The sequence below is a fragment of the Ailuropoda melanoleuca genome, chromosome 16, assembly GCF_002007445.2.
Source record: "Ailuropoda melanoleuca isolate Jingjing chromosome 16, ASM200744v2, whole genome shotgun sequence".
Taxonomy (NCBI): Eukaryota; Metazoa; Chordata; class Mammalia; order Carnivora; family Ursidae; genus Ailuropoda; species Ailuropoda melanoleuca.
Genome location: NC_048233.1, coordinates 62,677,073 through 62,696,404, shown reverse-complemented (window position 1 = coordinate 62,696,404; position 19,332 = coordinate 62,677,073).

The window sequence follows — 19,332 nt, the reverse complement described above, 5'->3', positions numbered from 1 at the left end:
GTCTCGACCTCTTTGATGCTTCCCCCTGGGGCCCCCAGTAGACCAATAGACTTGGTTCTATAGACAGAAATACCCTTACCATGGGAAAGTCAAGGATATCAATACATTCATCTATTTTCTTCATTCACAAACATTTATTGAGCACCCACTGTGAACCAAGCACTCGGCTAGGCTCTTATCTTAGTTAGCTTGAGCTGTTATAACAAAACACCATAGACTGAGTGACTTAAACAATGGACATTTATCTCTCATAGTTCTGGAAGCTGGGAAGTCCAAGAGTAAGAGGCCCACAGATTTGGTTCCGGTGTGAGCTTGATTCCTAGCCTATAGACAGCACTGTGTGATCATGTGGCCTTTCCTCAGTGTATGCACGTGGATAAAGAGAGCTCTTGTGTCTTTTCCTCTATAATGACATTCATTCCATTGGTGGGGCCAGGGTGGGGGTGGATAGGGGAGGTGCATATTATAGGAGGGAGGAAAGAGTTTCCTTGGGCAGGTTGGAGTTGCATGGAGGTGGAGAGACACTGAGCAAAGGGACCATTCCTTCCCATCCATTTCCTTCGTAACTACAGTAGAACCAGAGGTGGTAGGGTTTTTTGCCTTTTCCTTTGTGTCAGGAAAAAAATCATACCCTGATTTCCACTTGTGGCTGATGTTAGGTCTGATCATTCACATTCTCTAGGCTGGACTCTGGATATATTCATGTGAGCTTACAGACTCTAGAAATCATTTTTTTTTCTCAACAAAGCTTGGCTTCAAAATTATGGCCTTATTACAGACTCAAAAATCTCATTTTGAAAGTCAAAACTGGAAATTTACTCTTCCCTTTGCAATCTTTTTGGATAAGGCCAGTTGTCTCCAAGGCCAATAGATCCCCCCTGGCTTCATAGGGGGATGTCCCACACACAGAAATACATAAAAGAAAATCTCATTATATTTTTAAAAAATATTATCCCTTAAGAGAATGAAAAGACAAGTCACAGACTCAGAGAAAATATTTGGAAAACATATATCTGATAAAGGGACTTCTATCCAAGAGACACGAAGAATTCTTAATACTCAACAATAAGAAAACAAACACCTCAATTTTAAAGTGGTCAAAAGACCTGAGCAAATACCTCACCAAAGAAGATATACAAATGGCACATCACCATATGAAGACATTCTGAACATTATATGTCATTACGGAGCTTCAAATTAAAACAACAGTGACAGGAGTTGACCAAGATGGTAGAGATACCACTAAACTCCTAGCAGAGAGGCTAAAACCCCAAACTGACGGCACCAAATATTGACCAGGATGTGGAGCTCATTTATTCCTTGTGGAACCCAAACAGAAGTGGTACAAAGTGGTATAGCCACTTTGGAAGATAGCTTGGCAGTTTCTTACGAGGCTAAAGCTAAACATAGTCTTCCACGTGACCCAACAATGATGCTCCTAGGAAGTTACCAAAATTAAATTGAGAACATACACACACAAAAGATCCTGCATATAAACGTGTTCAGTAACTTGACTCATAATTGCTGAACCCTTGAAACAACCAAGATGCCCTTCAATAGGGAATGTTTAAACAAACTATGGTACGTCCATATAATGAAATATACTTAGCAATAGAAAGAAATGAATCATTAAGCCACAAAAGAACACAGAGGAGCCTTAACTGCATTTAGTAAGTGAAATCAGCCGATTGGAAAAAACTACATACTCTATAATTCCAACTGTATGATATTGTGGAAAAAGCAAAATTATGGGGACAATAAAAGGATCATTCGTTGTCAGGGACTCAGAGAGAGACAGGGATGTCTAGGTGGAACACAAGGGATTTTTCAGGTAACGAAACTGTTCTGTGTGATACTGAAATTGTGGGTACATGACATCATGCATTTGTCAAAACCCATACAAATACACAACACAAGAGTGGATGCGAATATAAACTGTGGATTCTAGTTAATACTAATGTATCAACATTGGTTCATCAATTATAACAAATTTATCACACTAAGCAAGATGTTAATAGAGAAAACTGTGAGGGGGTCTGGGAAGAGAGGTACATGGGAACTCTCTGTACTATCTACTCAGTTTTTTATAAACCTAAAACTTCTCTTAAAAAAGTGTATTAATTATAATATGTATATAATCCTTGAACTTCTACTCCTGTCAGACAGTTTAAATACCAGTGGTGTTGAAATATTGCTATAATTTTTTTTTTTTTTGCTGCTTCTCCCCTTGAAAAGTAGAGTCTGTTTTCTTACCCCTTGAATCTAGGCTGGCCTTGTGACTTGCTTTGTCCAATTGACCATGGAAGCAATGATGTTGTGAGTACTTGCCATCTTGCACAGAAGTCCTGGTGGAAAAGGGCCTGAGGAGAGAGAGGCCATTGAGCAAGACTTAGCAAACTAAAGCCCATAGACCAAATCTAGCCCTTTACGTGTATTTGTAAATAAAGTTTTATTGCCCATTTGCTAATGCATATTCTATGGCCGTTTTTTTTTTCCAAGAATGGCAGAGTTGAGTAGTTGACAGTAAGTTAGAAGTTAGAAATTTTTGTTAGAAGATGACTAGAATAATCCCATTTGTCTATGTAATTAAAATCACATTTCTAAGATGACTCATATATCTAAGAAGAAACAGTAACAAACTTTAGAATGTAATTAAGATGTAACATAAAAATACCATGTATTTTTAAAATAAAAACTTGGATTCAGCTAAAGCTGTACTTACAGGGAAATTTATGACTTTAAAATGCTTACATCAGAGAAAAAGAACATCCCAAAGTAAAGAAGCCAAAAATCCAAATTGAGCAGTTAGAAAAATAAACCAAAGGAAATAGAAGGCAGGAAATAATAAAGATAAGGCCACAAATCAATGACAGTGTAAAACCAACATGGGTCTACAGAATCATCCGAGCAAAAGTTGTGGCTTTAGGAAAAAACCAAATAATATAGAAAATTCTCTAGAAGATTAATGAGAGAGAATCCAAATAAACAATATTAGTAATAAAAGTGGGATGAAACCATACATTCTACAGAAATTAAGCAAGTAGTAAGATGTGAACATCTTGTATTAGTTTGCTATTGCCACCGTAAAAATTTCTGCAAATCCAGTGGCTTAAAGCAACACAAATGTATGATCTTACAGTTCTGTAGGTCAGAGGTCTGACAAAGGTCTCATGGGGCTTAAATCAAGGGGTCTGTGGGGGTGCATTCCTTTCTGAAGGTTCTAGGGGAGGACTTTGCTCATTCAAGTTGCTGGTCGTCCGCTGAGAGACATTTCCTATTTCCAGAGGCCACCCACAGTCCTTGGCTCATGACCTCCTTCCCCCATCTTTAAAGCCAGCACTTGTGTGTCAAGTGCTTCTCTCGTCACAGCTCTCTGACTTTTCTTTCATCACTCCTCTTTCATCATTGTGTATCTCTCTCTCTAACCACAGCTGGGAATGGTTCTCTGCTGTTAAGGATCCGTGTAATTTGACTGGGCTCACCTGGATACCCAAGATAATCACATCTGCTGAGGCCCTTTTGCCAAGTAAGGGAACATATTCATTCACAGGTTCCAGGGACTGGGACATGGACATGTTTGAGGGGCCATTATTCTGCCTACCATACAATTGTAACTTATAAAATTTGAGAATTGGATGAAATGGGCAAATTCCTAGGGAAATATTACTTATTAAAACTGACTCAAAAAGCAATGAAAAGAAGAAGAGTCCATAACTACTCTTTTAAATTTAGTGAGTAGTATAAAAAAATCCCACAAAGGAAATACTTCAGATGGTGTTATAGGTTAGCCCTACTGAAATTTCCAGGAATAATATTAATTCTAATCTGATATAAATAGAGGATAAGAAACAGAGGAAGCACTCCTCAAATAATTTTATAGGGCTGGTCTCAGTAGGATGGTTTTAAATCATGTCACAAATTCTTTGACATTTCTCCCATCAAAAGGTGAAGTCTCCCTTTAAGTCCGCTTTGACTTCCTCACCATACACGATGTGGCAGAAGAGGAGTCACAGGGCTTCCAAAGCAAGGTTAGAAAAGTCTATGCATCCTTGCCCAATTTCTCTTGGGATACTTGCTCTGGAAGCCTCTGGTAGAAGTCTAAATGCCTGAAAGCTTCCATGCTGGATGACCACAAGGAGAGACCCCATGGTTGTCGAAAAAGGTACCTAGAAGCCCCAGGTGTTTGCATCTTCCCTGCTCAAGCAGCAGGCAAGTGAGAGAGCTTTCCAGATTCCAGCCTTAGTCACCATCCGACTGCAAACACATGAGCAATCCCAAGTGAGAATCATCTAGTAGAACTCAGGCAACCCCCAGAGCCACAAGAGATAATAATAAATAATTGAGTTGTTTTATACTGCTAAGTTTGGCATAGCTTGTAATGCAGCAACAAGTAATCACAACACATTTTTATGTAGCAAACACGAATGCAATGCACTAAGTACTCAAATTATACAAGGACAGAAGAAAAAGGAAAATGACAAAAGTCCTGCAAAAAATATTGGCAAACTGAATCTGGCTGTGTATAAACAAAGGTAATGTATATGACCCAATTGAGTGTATCCCAAGAACGCAATATTAGAAAATTAATTAATGAAATCTACCCCTTAACAGACTGAAGGAAAAAACTGTATAGTCATTTCAGTATATGCAGGAAAAAGCATTCAATAAAAAGGAACATCTATTCAGGATTTTTTTAAACAAAATCTTTTCAAATGAGAAACAAAAAGGAATTACCTGATAATAGACATCATCAAAAAGTGAAAAGAAGAAAGGAAGGAAGGAAGAAAGGAAGGAAGGGGGGAGGGAGGGAGGGAGGGTGGAAGGGAGAAAGACTACCAGAAATATCATTCATAATGATGAAATGCTGCAAACATTCCCCTTAAGATGAAGAGCACAGCAAGGATGGCCGTTATCAACATACCTATTCAACTTCGGACTAAAGATACCAATCGGCCAGGAACAGCGTGATAAAGAACGGAAACAAAGCAAAACTGTGTCCTTTTGCAGATGATTTAATTATTTACCTAAAAAACATGTCAATCTACAGAAATTTTAGAATTTGAGAGTTCAGCAAGACTTCTAGATACAAAAGCGGTATAAAAAAGGCAACTGCGTCTCTAAACACCAACCATAAGTTGGAATATGTAATTTTTAAAGATACTATTTTCCATATAGAGAAAAAATAAAAAATAAATTTAAAAAATCGTGCAAATGTGGTAAAATACTAACATTCGGTGTCTGTTGGAAATCTTTGCATTAATTTTATAACCTCTCTCTAAGTTTGAAAGCATTTTAAAATAAAAAGTTTTAAAATAAGTTCTCTCCATCGAAGGCAAAAATGCCCTGAATAGAATAAAGAGAAAGTTTGAAACTGGAAATATGTTTACAGCACATATAACTAAAGGACAATTAATATCTAGAAAATAGAAAGCACTCTCACAAATCAATATAAAAAAGAAAACCCAAAAGAAAAATTGGCAAAAGGGTTTAACACACCCTTCATAGAAAAGGAAGTACAAATGGCCCGTAAGTGTATGAAATAATGCCTAAACTTATTAGTAATCAGCAAATGCAAATTAACATCATAACTAAATACTATTTTACAGTCGCCAGAATAGCAAAAATTTAGAAATTGGTCACTATCAAGAGGTTGGAGAACAATGGACACTCACATCCACTGATCGTGGGAATGAAAATTGGTACAGTCCCTTTGGTAAACACTTTGGCATTATCAAGCTGAACACACACCTCTACAGGAAACTCACAATTCCACTGGAGGTATTTGTCCTAGAGAAGCTCTTACACATGTGTGCCCACAGATATACACAGGAACGTTCATAACAGCACTGTTACGAAAGCCAAAAACAATCCAAATTCCCATCAGCAATAGAATGGATAAATAAATTGTGACATATTCATACATTGGAAAGCCATGTCGCTGTAAAATTAAATAAACCACAGCTACATGAATCAATTTGGATGAATCACTAAAATATAATGTTAAGGAATTAAATCACGGGAAAATATATAATGCATCATTCCGTTATATGAAAACAGGCAAAACTAAATAATATATACATAGATAGATAGATAGATGATAAAGGAAAAGGAACAAGAGACCAGACCTCAAACAAAATGGTAACACCATTCTGCTTTGTAAGCCTGATGATAAATATGAGAGTTTGTTTTCTCATTACTCTTTGAACTACATATATGTAACGCACATTTTTATACGTGGTATGGCTCCCATTTAAAGAATCTATGAGGGGCGCCTGGGTGGCTCAGTCAGTGAGGCGGCCAGTTCTTGATTTCGGCTCAGGTCAAGCTTTCGGGGTCTTGAGATCAAGCCCTGCCCCGGGCTCTGCGCTCAGTGGGGAGTCTGCTTGAGAGTCCCTCTCTCCCTCCGCCCTTCCCCCACCCCCGCTCGCTCTCTCAAATAAATAAATAAAATCTTTTCAAAAAAAATCCATGAACATATAGAATACCTGTGCCACTTGCCCCTGGGACTGGGGGTCGAGCTCACTGCCACGTGCGGCGCAGTATCCGCGGCCAGTCCTGCTACCACAGCTGTGCCCGTCTTACCACACGCCTTCAAACACCTCTCTTCACCTTTCCCAGCTGGCAAGTAGACAACCACACCTACCTCGTGGACGGCTGATGAGCGTTAAATAAAGTAGCTGACATATAAAATACCGACACAAAGTGGGCTTTCAATGTACCTTTTTAAAAAGTAGCAACCCTAATAGGATCACTAGAAACTTCTTTTAAAAAATTTCTTTTACTGAGATAGAATTGTCATATAACATTATCTTAGTCTCGGGTGGCAACGTAATGATTCAATCTATGTGGTGTGAGAGGATCACCACAGAAGTCTAGTTACATCTATCACCGCGCACAGTTATAAACTTTTCTTCTTGGGATGCAAACATTTAAGGTCTACTCCCTTAGCAACTTTAAAATATAAAAAACAGTATCTTTTTAAAAGATTTTATTTATTTATTTGAGAAAGAGAGAGAGAGTGCACAAGCAGGGGGTGGGGGAAGAGGCAGAGGGAGCAGCAGACTCCCCGCTGAGCGGGAAGCGTGACATGGGGCTCCATCCCAGGACCCTGAGATCATGACGTGAGCCAAAGGCAGATGCTTAGCCAACTGAGCCACCCAGGCACCCCTGAAAAGTAGCACTGTTTACTATAGTCACCATGCCCCACACTACATCCCCAGAACTTACTTGTCTTACAACTGGAGGTTGGTGCATTCTGGTAAACTGGCGTCACTAGCAACTTTTAAACACACTTTGAACGGGCCTTTCTCTGATTATATTGATACCAACCAGCTGGCAGCTCTCCCAGGGAGCCCTTGTTGTTCATGGTATTTTTGTTTGGGGCTTTGATAGTTCTTGTTTGCGGTGCCCCCCAGGTCCTGCGTCGTCCACTCCCCAGGCTCACCAGAAGGATTTCTCTGTCATTAGCCTCACAGCTGCTCCACTGAAATAGCCCCAACCTACTATTTAGTCTGGGTTTTAAAAATACACACTGGGTCCCCAGAATCGTCTCTCATTAGCAAGAAATAACAGCAATGGTCCTTAGGCCTTAACCTCCAGGGGACTGTTCTTTTTCAAAACAAGTTTTTAAAATTCCTTGTGCACTTGAAAACAGAATAAATACACTCAGCCGAAACCGAAGGGTAGGTTCTTGGTTGGGTTTGACCCCAGAACACTGGCTTCCGGTCAGGGTGAGAGGTCAGTAGCTCTTTTTATCTGTCTGGCTCCCCTCCTAGACCACGTGAGCCCCTCAAGACCAGGACTATATCTTACTCATTTCTGCATCCTTTCATGCAGGCTTGGTATACAGTAGGTGCTCCATAAATGTTTTCTGAGTGGAAATAAATTCCCTGAGAAAAACGTTTGCTGGCCAGTGTCTATGGCCATTTGAGGGTCCGCAGCAGCTTTTTATATTTTTCATGGTACCTGGCACCATGGACTAATAAATTGCATGGATAAATTAATTTATTAATTGTTTAATTAAATGATTGATTTGGGGGCTGGGAACTGAAGACTGCTTGCAAACAGAAATCAAACAAGGCTCCGAGCTGGCTGAAACATGGCTGTAAATGGGCTTCCCTAGACTGTGAGTGAAACAGAATGAGTATCCTGGTGCTGATGGCCAGAACGAGGAGCGTCCCTACCTGACTTCGCTCTGTCTTTGACCGAAGTGATCTTCCAGCAGTCCCTGAGGGGCCCTGTTGGCACTTATAAATCATTCCTCTACTCCTAGAGCAGCCTCTGCTCACGGATCTCATCCCCTCCCACCGTCAGAGACCCTTGATAAGCCAGGTGCCTGTGGGCTTTTCAGCCCAAGCTCTGCCTAAAGAGGCTGAGGAGGGCATCCTTGTTAAGTCTGGATCAGTGGGGACAATCCCTCGACTTTCTACTCAGGCTGAACCCCAGAGAGCTTGGGTGCAATGTGCTGATTGACTTACATCAGTCCGGATGCACAGAGGAAGCAGGAGTGATGTCAACTTCCTCACAGATGGGAGAGACAGGCTTCCAAATAAAGATGAGAGCATGGTTAGCAAGCAGAAGGGCTGCTGGGCAGCCCCGAGAGCCAATGCCGACCACCACGGCCAGATGCGCGTCTGAGGAGGAATGATCTGGCATGGGGACATCTGGAGTCGTGGTTCTGAATGGTAACTCATCAGAGAAGGACTCATACAGAGAAGCCCAGTGGAGCTCCGAGGCCCAGGGGACCCACTCACCTGCTACTTGACCTTGAGCCAATCACTTCTTCTCTTTAGTCTGCTATTTTCTCCTCTGTAAGAGAAGGGGGATGGGCCAAAGGGACTGCAAAGCCCCTTCAAGTCCTAACATTCTACAGGTCTCTGATTTCTCATTCCTGTCTGTCACCTGAGCAGGTATGTGAGAGAGTAATTACTAGCTGTGGGATGACCCTGGCAGTGGTTCTTTTGAAGAGCAAATATGAGCTTGTTTCTTGTCACTTGTGAAGGGCCTGCTTAACTGGGGTCAAATTGTCTGAGGTTCCTTTGGTCAGATTTCTAATGGTAGTCATATGGTGAAGCATTGTTTGAAAATTTGGGAATTTCAAGTGTCTTGCTAAATTGTTCTCAAAACTGAGCAATGTGCCTAGTTCAAATCTGATAAACTGGAAAAAATGTCATATGTAGGGAGAGCCATGAATAAATTGAATGAATTAACTGGATTTATTCCAGAACAGAAACTGTTTTACTCAGTTTTATATTTCTAGTATCTACTGCAGCGGTGGCCATATAACGTAATGAGACACCCTGTTTCCTCATCAGATGCTCAATGAGCCCTTTCTACGTTCCAGGCACCTTGCAAAGCCCCCAGGATACAATTGTGATGAGATAATGTCCTGGCCCTCAAAGAGCTCCTACCCAAGTAGGAGGGACAGACAGGACACAGACCAACCTGAGAGGCAGTTGCTGCAAGAGGAGAAAGAACAAGGATGACAGAGCGCCTGGCCCAGACTTGGGGAGTCAGAGAAATTTTTGTGGAGGTGACATCTAGTCAGCTCTCTGACGCTTGAACAGGAATGGCCCAAGCAAGAGGCTCAAAGTCCCGGAACTCTCTGACTGACTGAAGTGTCAGCATGGCAAGAGGAGGGATGAGAGAAAAAGAGAGAGACAGAGGCAGAATCCAGTTCATGAAGGGCCTTGATGTCTTACTAAGGAATTGCCTTCAGGGCACTCAGTAACCAGCTATAGGTTTTAAGCAGAAAGCAAATACGTGTTCATTGATTAATAAATGCTGGTATATATTTTTTGCATGGAAATTTCCTCATCTCAGAATCCAGGGTTTGGATTAGATGATCGCCTGGGTCTCTTCCAGTTGTGACATTCCGAGAGTCTTGGAGTCTCTGTTCCGATCTGGGTCAAAGTTTCTTGATGTTTGCCTCTTCTCTCTAGAAGCAGAGATGGTTCTGGGCAAACTAAGAGAATCAACACCGAGCTCAGTCTCTCTCTCCCTCTGTCTCTCCCTCTGTCTCTCTGTCTCTCTCTCTCACTCCCTCCACCAGCCTGATGAGCGAGTTACGTTACAGAGGAAGAGAGCTTCCTTGTGACCAGCCTTGCACCAATCCATCCATCAGCCTATTAACAGTGGCTGAAAGCCACTTATCAGGAAGGCTCCTGCCCTTATCACTGTCACTGTCCGCAAATAAACATCGACTTTATGCGAGTTTCCATATTTAACCATATTTAAGTAACTGCTGATACGTTCATTACATGACATTTGCACTTCAGAATTTAAAATTAGACATGTGCACACAGCTCGTCCATGAAATAGGAAAGACTGGGTTGTTTGGGGGCTTTCCTGCCATTTGTTTTCAAAGAAAGGGAGCTTCAAAGCGAATTCTGCAGAACACAAAAATCTCTTGTACTCTCAATACAGTATGGACAAGAAAGAAATCAGGACGATGTAGTTTTATTTTTATTTCAAAAGGTCGGTGCCTCGTGTAAAAGCTGTAACACATCCATAATGGATGAGATGCATAAATGATACATCAAAGTCAGAAAACACAGTCCTCTGAGGAGGAGAAAAATCTTTCTTTTTGAGCTGGATTTCGCAATATAAAAGCTTAATGCCACACACAAATTCATTACCTGATGATGAAAAAGAATGTTGATCCAGACTGAGCATGAATTAACAAACGCATACCGAGGGCTTCATGGTGTGGGTATGGATTCTGGGTCTATAGGTTTAAAAAAAAATAATTTGGGATAAATTTATCCCTTTGAAAAGAAAATACTTCAGTATGATTTTGGGGGGGGTTAAGTGTAAGGTGTTGATAACATGCCCCTTTGATCCACAATTTTGCTTATATTCCCCTTCTTATTCTCATTGTCTTGAAAACATTTTATCTCCAATCCCTTAGCGGAGCATCTGGACAACGCAAGTGCTCAATAAATGTGGTTTGCATGAATAAAAGAGTAAATAACAATTGCTTAACGTTTTGAGTGCTAACTATATTCCAAGCAATATGCTTGATATTCTCCATGCATTATCTTATTTAATCAACACAAGTAACCCTGATCTGGGTAGTATGAATATTCCACAATATTCCTCGAAAGCAAGGAAACTGAGTCCCGGAGAGGTTAAATCACTCGGCCGTGGGTGCATGACTAGTAGTACTGGTGAGTGGTAAATCTAGATCAGACGTGGGTTTTATTTGAGCCCAGAGCTTATATGCTTAGCCACAATAGGATAATGAATTAATAAACTGGCTGTTTGGGCCCAGTGAATTGAGAAGAGAGTATTAAAGGAGTCAAGGGATCAAATTCACTAAAAATGAAATACACTAATAGAGCTTTCAAGAACTTATTACATATAAAAAAATAGAGAGCTCTTCAACTCTATGGTCTTCCAAGAGTCCTTTGTTTGACCCCAAATGTGTGCTACATAAAGTGCTAATCTACACTGTCCAATAATACGGTAGTCACCAGCCACAGCTGGCTACTCAAGTTTCACCAAAATTAAATTGAATTAAAAATGCACTTTCTCAGTAGCACTTGCCACATTTCAAGCGCTCAAAAGTCTCTTGTGGTGACTGTGTTGGACGGTGCAGATATGCCATGTTTTCATTACCACGGAAAGTTCTGTTGGACAGTGCCGTGTGAGGTTGCCTGGACACCAGAATAAATAGGGCACAGAACCTGCGCTCTAGGAGCTCATTGTCTGCTGAGGCAGAAGGACATGTGAACTAATAGCTACCATCTGGTAGGATAATGTGAGCACATAGAAGAGGTTCGGAACCCAGTCTGGTGGGAGATGAAGGGGATACAGGGCAGGGAAAGCAGAAATAGGAAAGCTTCTCAGAGCAATGGCCAACTGCTCAGAATCTTGAAGGAGGAGTAAGAAATTAGCCAGCAGACAAGCATGGGACCTCCGGAAGAGAGAGAGGGAGGGAGTTCCAGACAGAGGGAACCAAAAGCCTAAAGGCTCAAAGTGAAGAGGGAGCAAGAAAAGGCAGAGGAGGGGCAGAGGGCAGAAGGGAGGAGGAGGAGGAGGGAGGAAGGAGGAGGGTTAGAAGGGGAGGTGGTAGGGAGAGATTGTTAGAGAGAGGGAGGGAGAAAAGAGAGAGGTATTAACATCAGGCACCTCTCTCAATGCACTGCGGGTCATGGAAATTTAACCTGAGCCCTCTTTCTTAAGCCTCATCGGCATTCTCAACAGGGCCGTGTATTTATGATTTGTTGCGGATGCGGTTGGAATGAGTGAAACTGACATGGGAGCCACAGCCCTCCTCCCTCAGGTCTTTGACACACTGCTGCCTTGCCAGCACTCACGCACTGGACACAATGTCTCCCCACAGAAAGACCCCCCTACCTCCAGCCACTGTGTCACATGTTTTCCCTTTTATCTTCTTCGGAACACATTTCACTGTCCAAACTTATATTTTCGATGCCTGTGTTGCTTACTAATTTCTTTTTTTTTCCCAAAGATTTTATTTATTTTTTTGACAGAGACAGCCAGCGAGAGAGAGAATACAAGCAGGGGGAGTGGGAGAGGAAGAAGCAGGTTCCTAGTGGAGGAGCCTGATGTGGGGCTCGATCCCAGAGCACCGGGATCACGCCCTGAGCCGAAGGCAGACGCTTAACGACTGTGCCACCCAGGCGCCCCTGCTTACTAATTTCTTATCGGTAATAAATCATAAATCTCCGCCAGAATTTAAGCTCCTGGCTGGGAGGAACCTTCTGGTTTGTTCACAGCGCTATCCGCATCCCCGGAGTGTGCCTGGTATCTAAGAAGCCTCGCCAAATATACCCGGCAGCCGAGGCAACAATAGCAAGGAGAATTGTAATAGTAGCAGTTACGGTGGGTGTGGCCGCTCACACTTCCCAGGACCTGATTCCAGGCCGGGCAGTCGGCTGAGTGCTTTCATTGTGGTATCTCGGGGGCTTCTCACAGCAGTTCTAGCAGGCAGATCTCTCATCAGCCCAGCGTGACAGCCTGGAACACTGAGATCAGAGAGCAGGGACTCACCGCGGTCACGGTCGCGCAGCTGGGAACTGGGGAACCAAGAATTGAACTCAAGCCTTCTGGGAGAGTTTAGACCCCAAGCCCCTAAGCTCCTCACATCGCGGTCTCCTCTTCAGCTTCCTTGGCTCTGCCTCTGGAATAACCAGATCAGGAGAATGAAGCCAAGAAGACAAAGCCACTTGCCAGCTCAAGGAGTAGGTGTGACCGTGAAGGATCTTCTGACTCCACACCCCCAGAGCCTTGTCTCTTGGTTTTGCTGACCTTCCTCAACTGTACAGGGGGCACATCTTGATTTGCTGACCTCAGTGTCTTCGTCTGGCTCAAGGATGCCCTCCGAACAGTGCCTGGTTACAAGGCTCGACCAATGTTTGTTGAATGAATGAGCACTCATTTGCTAATTTCCATGCCTCTATTGGACACAAGTTGTAGGATACAATGCTCCACGGAGATGTTTCAAAATTTGTGGGCACATTCAGGTAACATGACAAATGGCTACTCTCTGTTTTTCCAGATGTGCATGGATAACAGCAAAGATCGTGGAGCAGGAAATTAGGTTATGCAAATACCTGCAAAGGCCAAATGAAAGTCTCTCTTCATGTGAGGGGATTTATTAGCAAGTCTTACCTTTTTCTTTCACGTGCCCTATTTTACATTTCTGCTGCATTTAAGTTGAATGTTCCACCTAGACATTCTTCAGTACAAACAAAACAGCCAAATTAAGGCTAGTGAAGAAGCAGGGTTGGGTTTTTTGTTTTGTTTTTTTATAGTAAGCTTAAGTGCCTGAGCAAATTATAGCCCAGCCAGCCAGAGCAGCAACGAGCCACTGCAATTGTAAATAAACACGTACATGGCCTACGGACAGCCAGGGTGCACCAGAGACATCTCATGCAATTCATTAGAGCCTTCAAAAGGTTAAACCAGAAAGCAAGATGGGATGGGAATCATGTCCCCAGCACCGAGGACATTGGAAGCCAAATAAATGCTGATTTGATACATGGTAGGTGCTAAAATAAATATTTGCCAAACAAATAAGGGAAGAAATGAGTTTGGTTTCCTAGAAATAGCTTCCATGGTAGCCTGTTTACCTGATGATAACGACCATGTGATTCCTGTAGAGGGTCATGAGGGCTCAGCTCCTTTCTCGATCAAGGCAATACTACCTTGTCGGAGGTTCATATTCTAGAAGAGGAGCTCTAGGGAGCACCCTGGAAAAGGAGTGCTTTTTAATGGACACTTGCTATTCCTGCTTGGCTGACACTCATCCCCCATCTTCAGGCAACACCCTCCTCATTCTCTCTGGGGGACTATGTCTCTCCCATTCTTAGTCAGTGTTGTTTTAGGTGAAGGTAAATTCTTTGTCCAGCTGTAGGGAAAAGCATGTAAGCCAGGCTGGGCCAAAGAGAGTGTAATATCCCCCTGGCCACAGTCACATGAGTCAATTTAGGCCAATCAGAGCCAAGAAGTCTCCAACCTGGAATTTTGCTGGGACTACTGGGTAAGAGGTAAGCTTTCCCCCCAGGGCTGCTGAGAAGGTAGAGTGAAGGTGGAGCTTCTGGCATAATCTTATGAGCAAAAGGGGAGACCTCGCCTAAGAATTAGGTCAGTAGAGAATAAAACAAAGTCAAAGGTTAGGGAGAAGAAAACCACGGTCCTGGATCCAACCATGCCTGAATGCATAGTGCCTCTAGAGTTTTAATTAGATGAGCCAGCAAATGGCCTTTCTTGCTGAAGTGTGTTTGATTTAAGGTCCTGATATCATTTGCAGATACCACCCTTTTGAAGGGTGATACGCACTACTTCAAATGCTCAATATTGAAAAATTAACATCTAGCAGGACTTAATCTTTTTTAAAAAAAGATTTTATTTATTTATTTGGCACAGAGAGCGAGGGAGCACAAGCACGGGGAGTGGCAGGCAGAGGGAGAGGGAGAAGCAGGCTCCCCGATGAGTAGGGAGCTGGATGCAGGGCTTGATCCCAGGACTCTGGAATCATGACTGGAGCCGAAGGCAGATGCTTAACCTACTGAGCTACCCAGGTGCCCCTAGCAGGCGTCAGTCTTGTAGTGCCTGGGTAGGTATACAAATATAGTGAAAAGAAAGCCTTAGAAACATAGAATAGCCATTAAGCCACCCCCTTTACCAACATAATAATTTCTACTGTGTGCATTATGGATTAAGAACTATAAAATGTTTATCCCTTCTGACTTGATGAAATAACCTTAAATGATAAAAAATTGTTATACTCATAAATATTTATCATAGTATTATTTAAAATTACAGAAAATCAGAAACAACCTTAGTGCCCAAGATATGGAAAAGGTGAGATAAATTTTACCACAGAATGTTATATAGTTATTAAAATTACACTTATTAAAAGTTTTCAACAACATGTTTATAGCGTCATGTTAACAGGAAAAATTTTGAGTACTGTACAATCACACTATGTTTAGAAAAAATCCATGAATAGAAAAAAAATTGAAAGTATCTCCAAATGCTAACATTGGTTACCTTTAACTGATGGGACTATGGGTGATTTTCCTCTCTTCTTTCTACTTATTTGTAAATAAGAATCTTAATTTTTCTGTAATTAACAGATATTATTTTATAGAGGAAAGCATGTTATTAAACTTTTGATGTAACTCTCTCTACTAGCTCCCTGAAAGAAGCCAGCCAGCCTTGACTTGGATATGTAAAGCCTGCCCACTTTGGACCACGAAAACTAGTGAATGCACACAACAGATCAGACTATTGCCACAAATCCCTCATGTGATTGAACTCCGGGCGTGTATCAGTCACGCATTCTATGAGCTCAAAATGAGAATGCATTAAAAGCTCTTACCACCCATATACTTTCATCTCTACACGGGCTTCTTACCAAAAGCTATAGTTGGGACTATCATTACATTATTAATCTTATTAGTGAAGAAAGTCCCAGGCAAAGCCTTCAATGCACATTCCTCAACATGATGCTTTTCAGGTATTTCTGTTCTCTGGGGGGCACAAATGGAGGTCTGCTAGAGGAGAATATTGAGATTCCAATTCCTAGAGCTCTCACTCTTCTTGAATAAACCAGTAAGCTAGGCACTGAAAGGACCCTTGAGTTTGATCTTGTCCTTGTCCAAAAATAAGGTCTCAGAAAGGTAAACAAATCAGGCCAGAAGGAGGAGCTAGGAGACACATTGATGAAATCAGTGGGCATGGCTATCTGTTATTAACTGATCTGAGCACAAAAGATGCCTCAGGAACCAAGGACCTCATTCAGTGCCTTGGGCAAACATAACTCTCCCTCCACATGCCAAACTTCCTATCACTCTGTGCCCCTTGAAAAGCCCTTTTGGCTGCCATTTTGTCTCTCAATCAATGAATACAAGGCATAGTCTGGGCCCCATTCCTTGAATAATGTACTGAAGATGTACAAATATGACAATTTTTATGAAATTACCTGGACAAAGCCTGCAAGCAGGGAAAAAAAAAAAAAAAAGGTGAAATGATATTCATCCCAGAGGAGAACGAGTGCCGGGAGAATTTGCTTCCTGATGCTCTTGCACCTACGTGGACCAAGCAGCAAAACAGCGGTTTCGCTACAGAGCTGTGAACTCCCAGGTCTTATTTCTTGGTCTCCCCTCTTCCATCAAAAGCTGGTACTAAGAATGTCTGTGACATCAATCACATCCACCTTAGAAATAAGTATACCACTTGGTTTTATCTATATATTTAGTGTTGGAAGTGTCCGTAGCAGCCAAAGGCCACTGATTCCGGAATCGAAAAATAATTAAGTCCTTTCCAGGAAGCAGCCTATGTGAAGGACTTTACACACGTCTAATCCTCATAACTCTGGAGAAAGTATTACGAGCACGCACCCCCCGCTTCCCTTTTACAGATGAAGAAATCAAGAGAGTTTAAACAAACCTCCTGAGGTCACACAGTTAGTAACAACTGAGACAATTAAAACTGGGGGCAATCTGATTCCAAGGCCTGTGCCCTGACTCCTTTCTCTCTAGAGATGCAGGAGCCGAGCACACCCTATTTTTCTAGGCTCTAGAAATACCGTTCAAAATGAACCCACAAGTCGTTCTACAACGTAGGTGTGGATCAAGTTGTCACATTGTATTCTTTCAATATATACGGTGATACTTGTCAATGACTACTCAATAAACTTTTAAAAATTTATTTTATATATTTATTTTTAAAGATTTTGTTTATTTATTTGACAGAGAGTGAGACAGTGAGAGAGGGAACACAAGGAGGGGAAGTGGGAGAGGGAGAAGCAGGCTCCCCACTGAGCAGGGAACTTAATGCGGGGCTCTCGATCCCAGAATGCTGGGATCATGACCTGAGCCGAAGGCAGACACTTAATGACTGAGCCACCCAGGCGCCCCAATAAACATTTTTTAGAAAAGAAAAAAACCAAACCGCAAGTTCAAAGGAAACCACAGCCCACAAAGCACCCCTCTGACCCAGCCAACATTTAAAATTTCTATTTGCAGTCCAATTTCTCAATGAATAGTGAAAGACATCAGACCCTGGCAAAGGATGGACTCCAGCTGCCAGACAGGAGAAATGTCTGGGGACAGGGTGGCTTCTGAGTGAACCTGAATCTCACTCAGGTTACTTTCACAGGGAGCGAGGGGAAGGACCAGAGGACATGCCGTGTGGTCCACAGCCAAGGGACCCACACTGGCACAGCAAGGCCGGGTGAGGAATGGTTCACCCCATCCCTGGGATCAGAACCTTTGGCAGGTGTGTCTTCCAGGAGCCCCTTCGCAGAGTCTGGTGGCCGCTTCTACCCGAGCACCAGCTCGTCTCTCCGTGGCCTCTGAGATGCCACTAGGAGACCGGGAGTCAGGACAAAGAAAACACAGCCCAGTAGACTCCCATCCACGGTGCCCCTCTGCCTTGAATGGGAGCAGAGGACTCAAGCCTTCTGACAGGCTCCTCTGGCACCTTTTCAGGAGGAAGATAGAGGGGACCTGGGATCCCAGTCATGAGAGCGAGCCTTCAGTGTAAAAATCACTGTTCAATCTTTCCAGAGTCCTCTTCCTTCCCAGGGACCCTGCCATGTGTAGGGGGAGGCATTGGCCGAGGGACACTGTGGGTCACAGGGGAGGATGGAGGGATGTCATGGGCCACGTCACAAGTGCCATTCCTCCAAAATGCTCTGACGCCACATGTGGCAAAAGAGGGGTGGGATTCCGCTGTGCAAGAAAGCAAAGAAATGCCTCTGTAGCACTGAGCAACCTCCCCCAGCGAAGCTTCTCAGAAAGGGTTATAATGTAAACATTCAGCCATTAGAGGAAAAACCTTAGCCTTTATGCCACCCTCCTCACCATTAACGACATCGGCAGCCCTATTAAAATACATGTCTGATTTGTGTTTAATGATCTTGAAAGGAAAGTAATTGCTTGGGTATTGCCATTCGAATGTTCTTAGAAGCGCAGATAATATTTACAATCGGATTATCCTTTCTGAGGGGGGCAGGCAGGCAGCGCTCCCCAGGCCATTTGAAGCTGAGGCTGGGAGAAGTGACCTCAACAATTGGCTTAAGGGTCTTGGAGCTCAGCGTGTATTTTCCTCTTTCTTCTTTTTGCTGTCAAGAGACTCCTGGGTAATAATGCTACCTCTGTTCTTCGAGGAAGGGGATGCGGGGCGGTGAGGAGCAATGTTGTTTTTTTCGCTGAGGAGCAATTTTATGGTACAAGTTAGAATGCAACCCGGTTGTCTCTTAGGAAAACAGCAGCTGACGTTTTTGTCAAGTGAGTAGTGAGGAATTTGAGGGGGGCCAACGATATCATTCCCGAGTGAGGAGGGAGACCGAATCAAAAAGCAAGGAGAAAGGAGAGATGGAATGATGTCGTAGCCCAAACAGATGGATTTAAATGTAAGCCAAGGTGTGAGGCTATGGCATTGTTCCTGGAGCATCGGTGTGTGGATTCATGAGGCCAACGTTGCTGGTCCAAGAAATACACAGCTGAATGCAAGGAGACCAGCGACAATGCACGGTATTGACCGCCCCAGCTAGGGGAAGAACAGTTCCCAGTTCAGATCCCAGCCTGGCCACCTAATAGCTATATGACCTTGAGAGAAAGCAATTTAACTTCTCCGAGCTTCAGTGCCCTCATCTAAAAAACAGAAACGATAACTGGACCCACCACTTAGGGTAATCACAGGAACCCAGAGAGATTCTGGGAAGGAGCCTGGCAAAGAGCAGGTGCTCAACCAATGTCTTGGTTATTATTAGTAGTGTTAGTTTTAAGATCTTATTTATCATTTAAAGATTTTATTCATCTGCTTGAGAGAGAGAGAGAGAGAGAGAGAGAG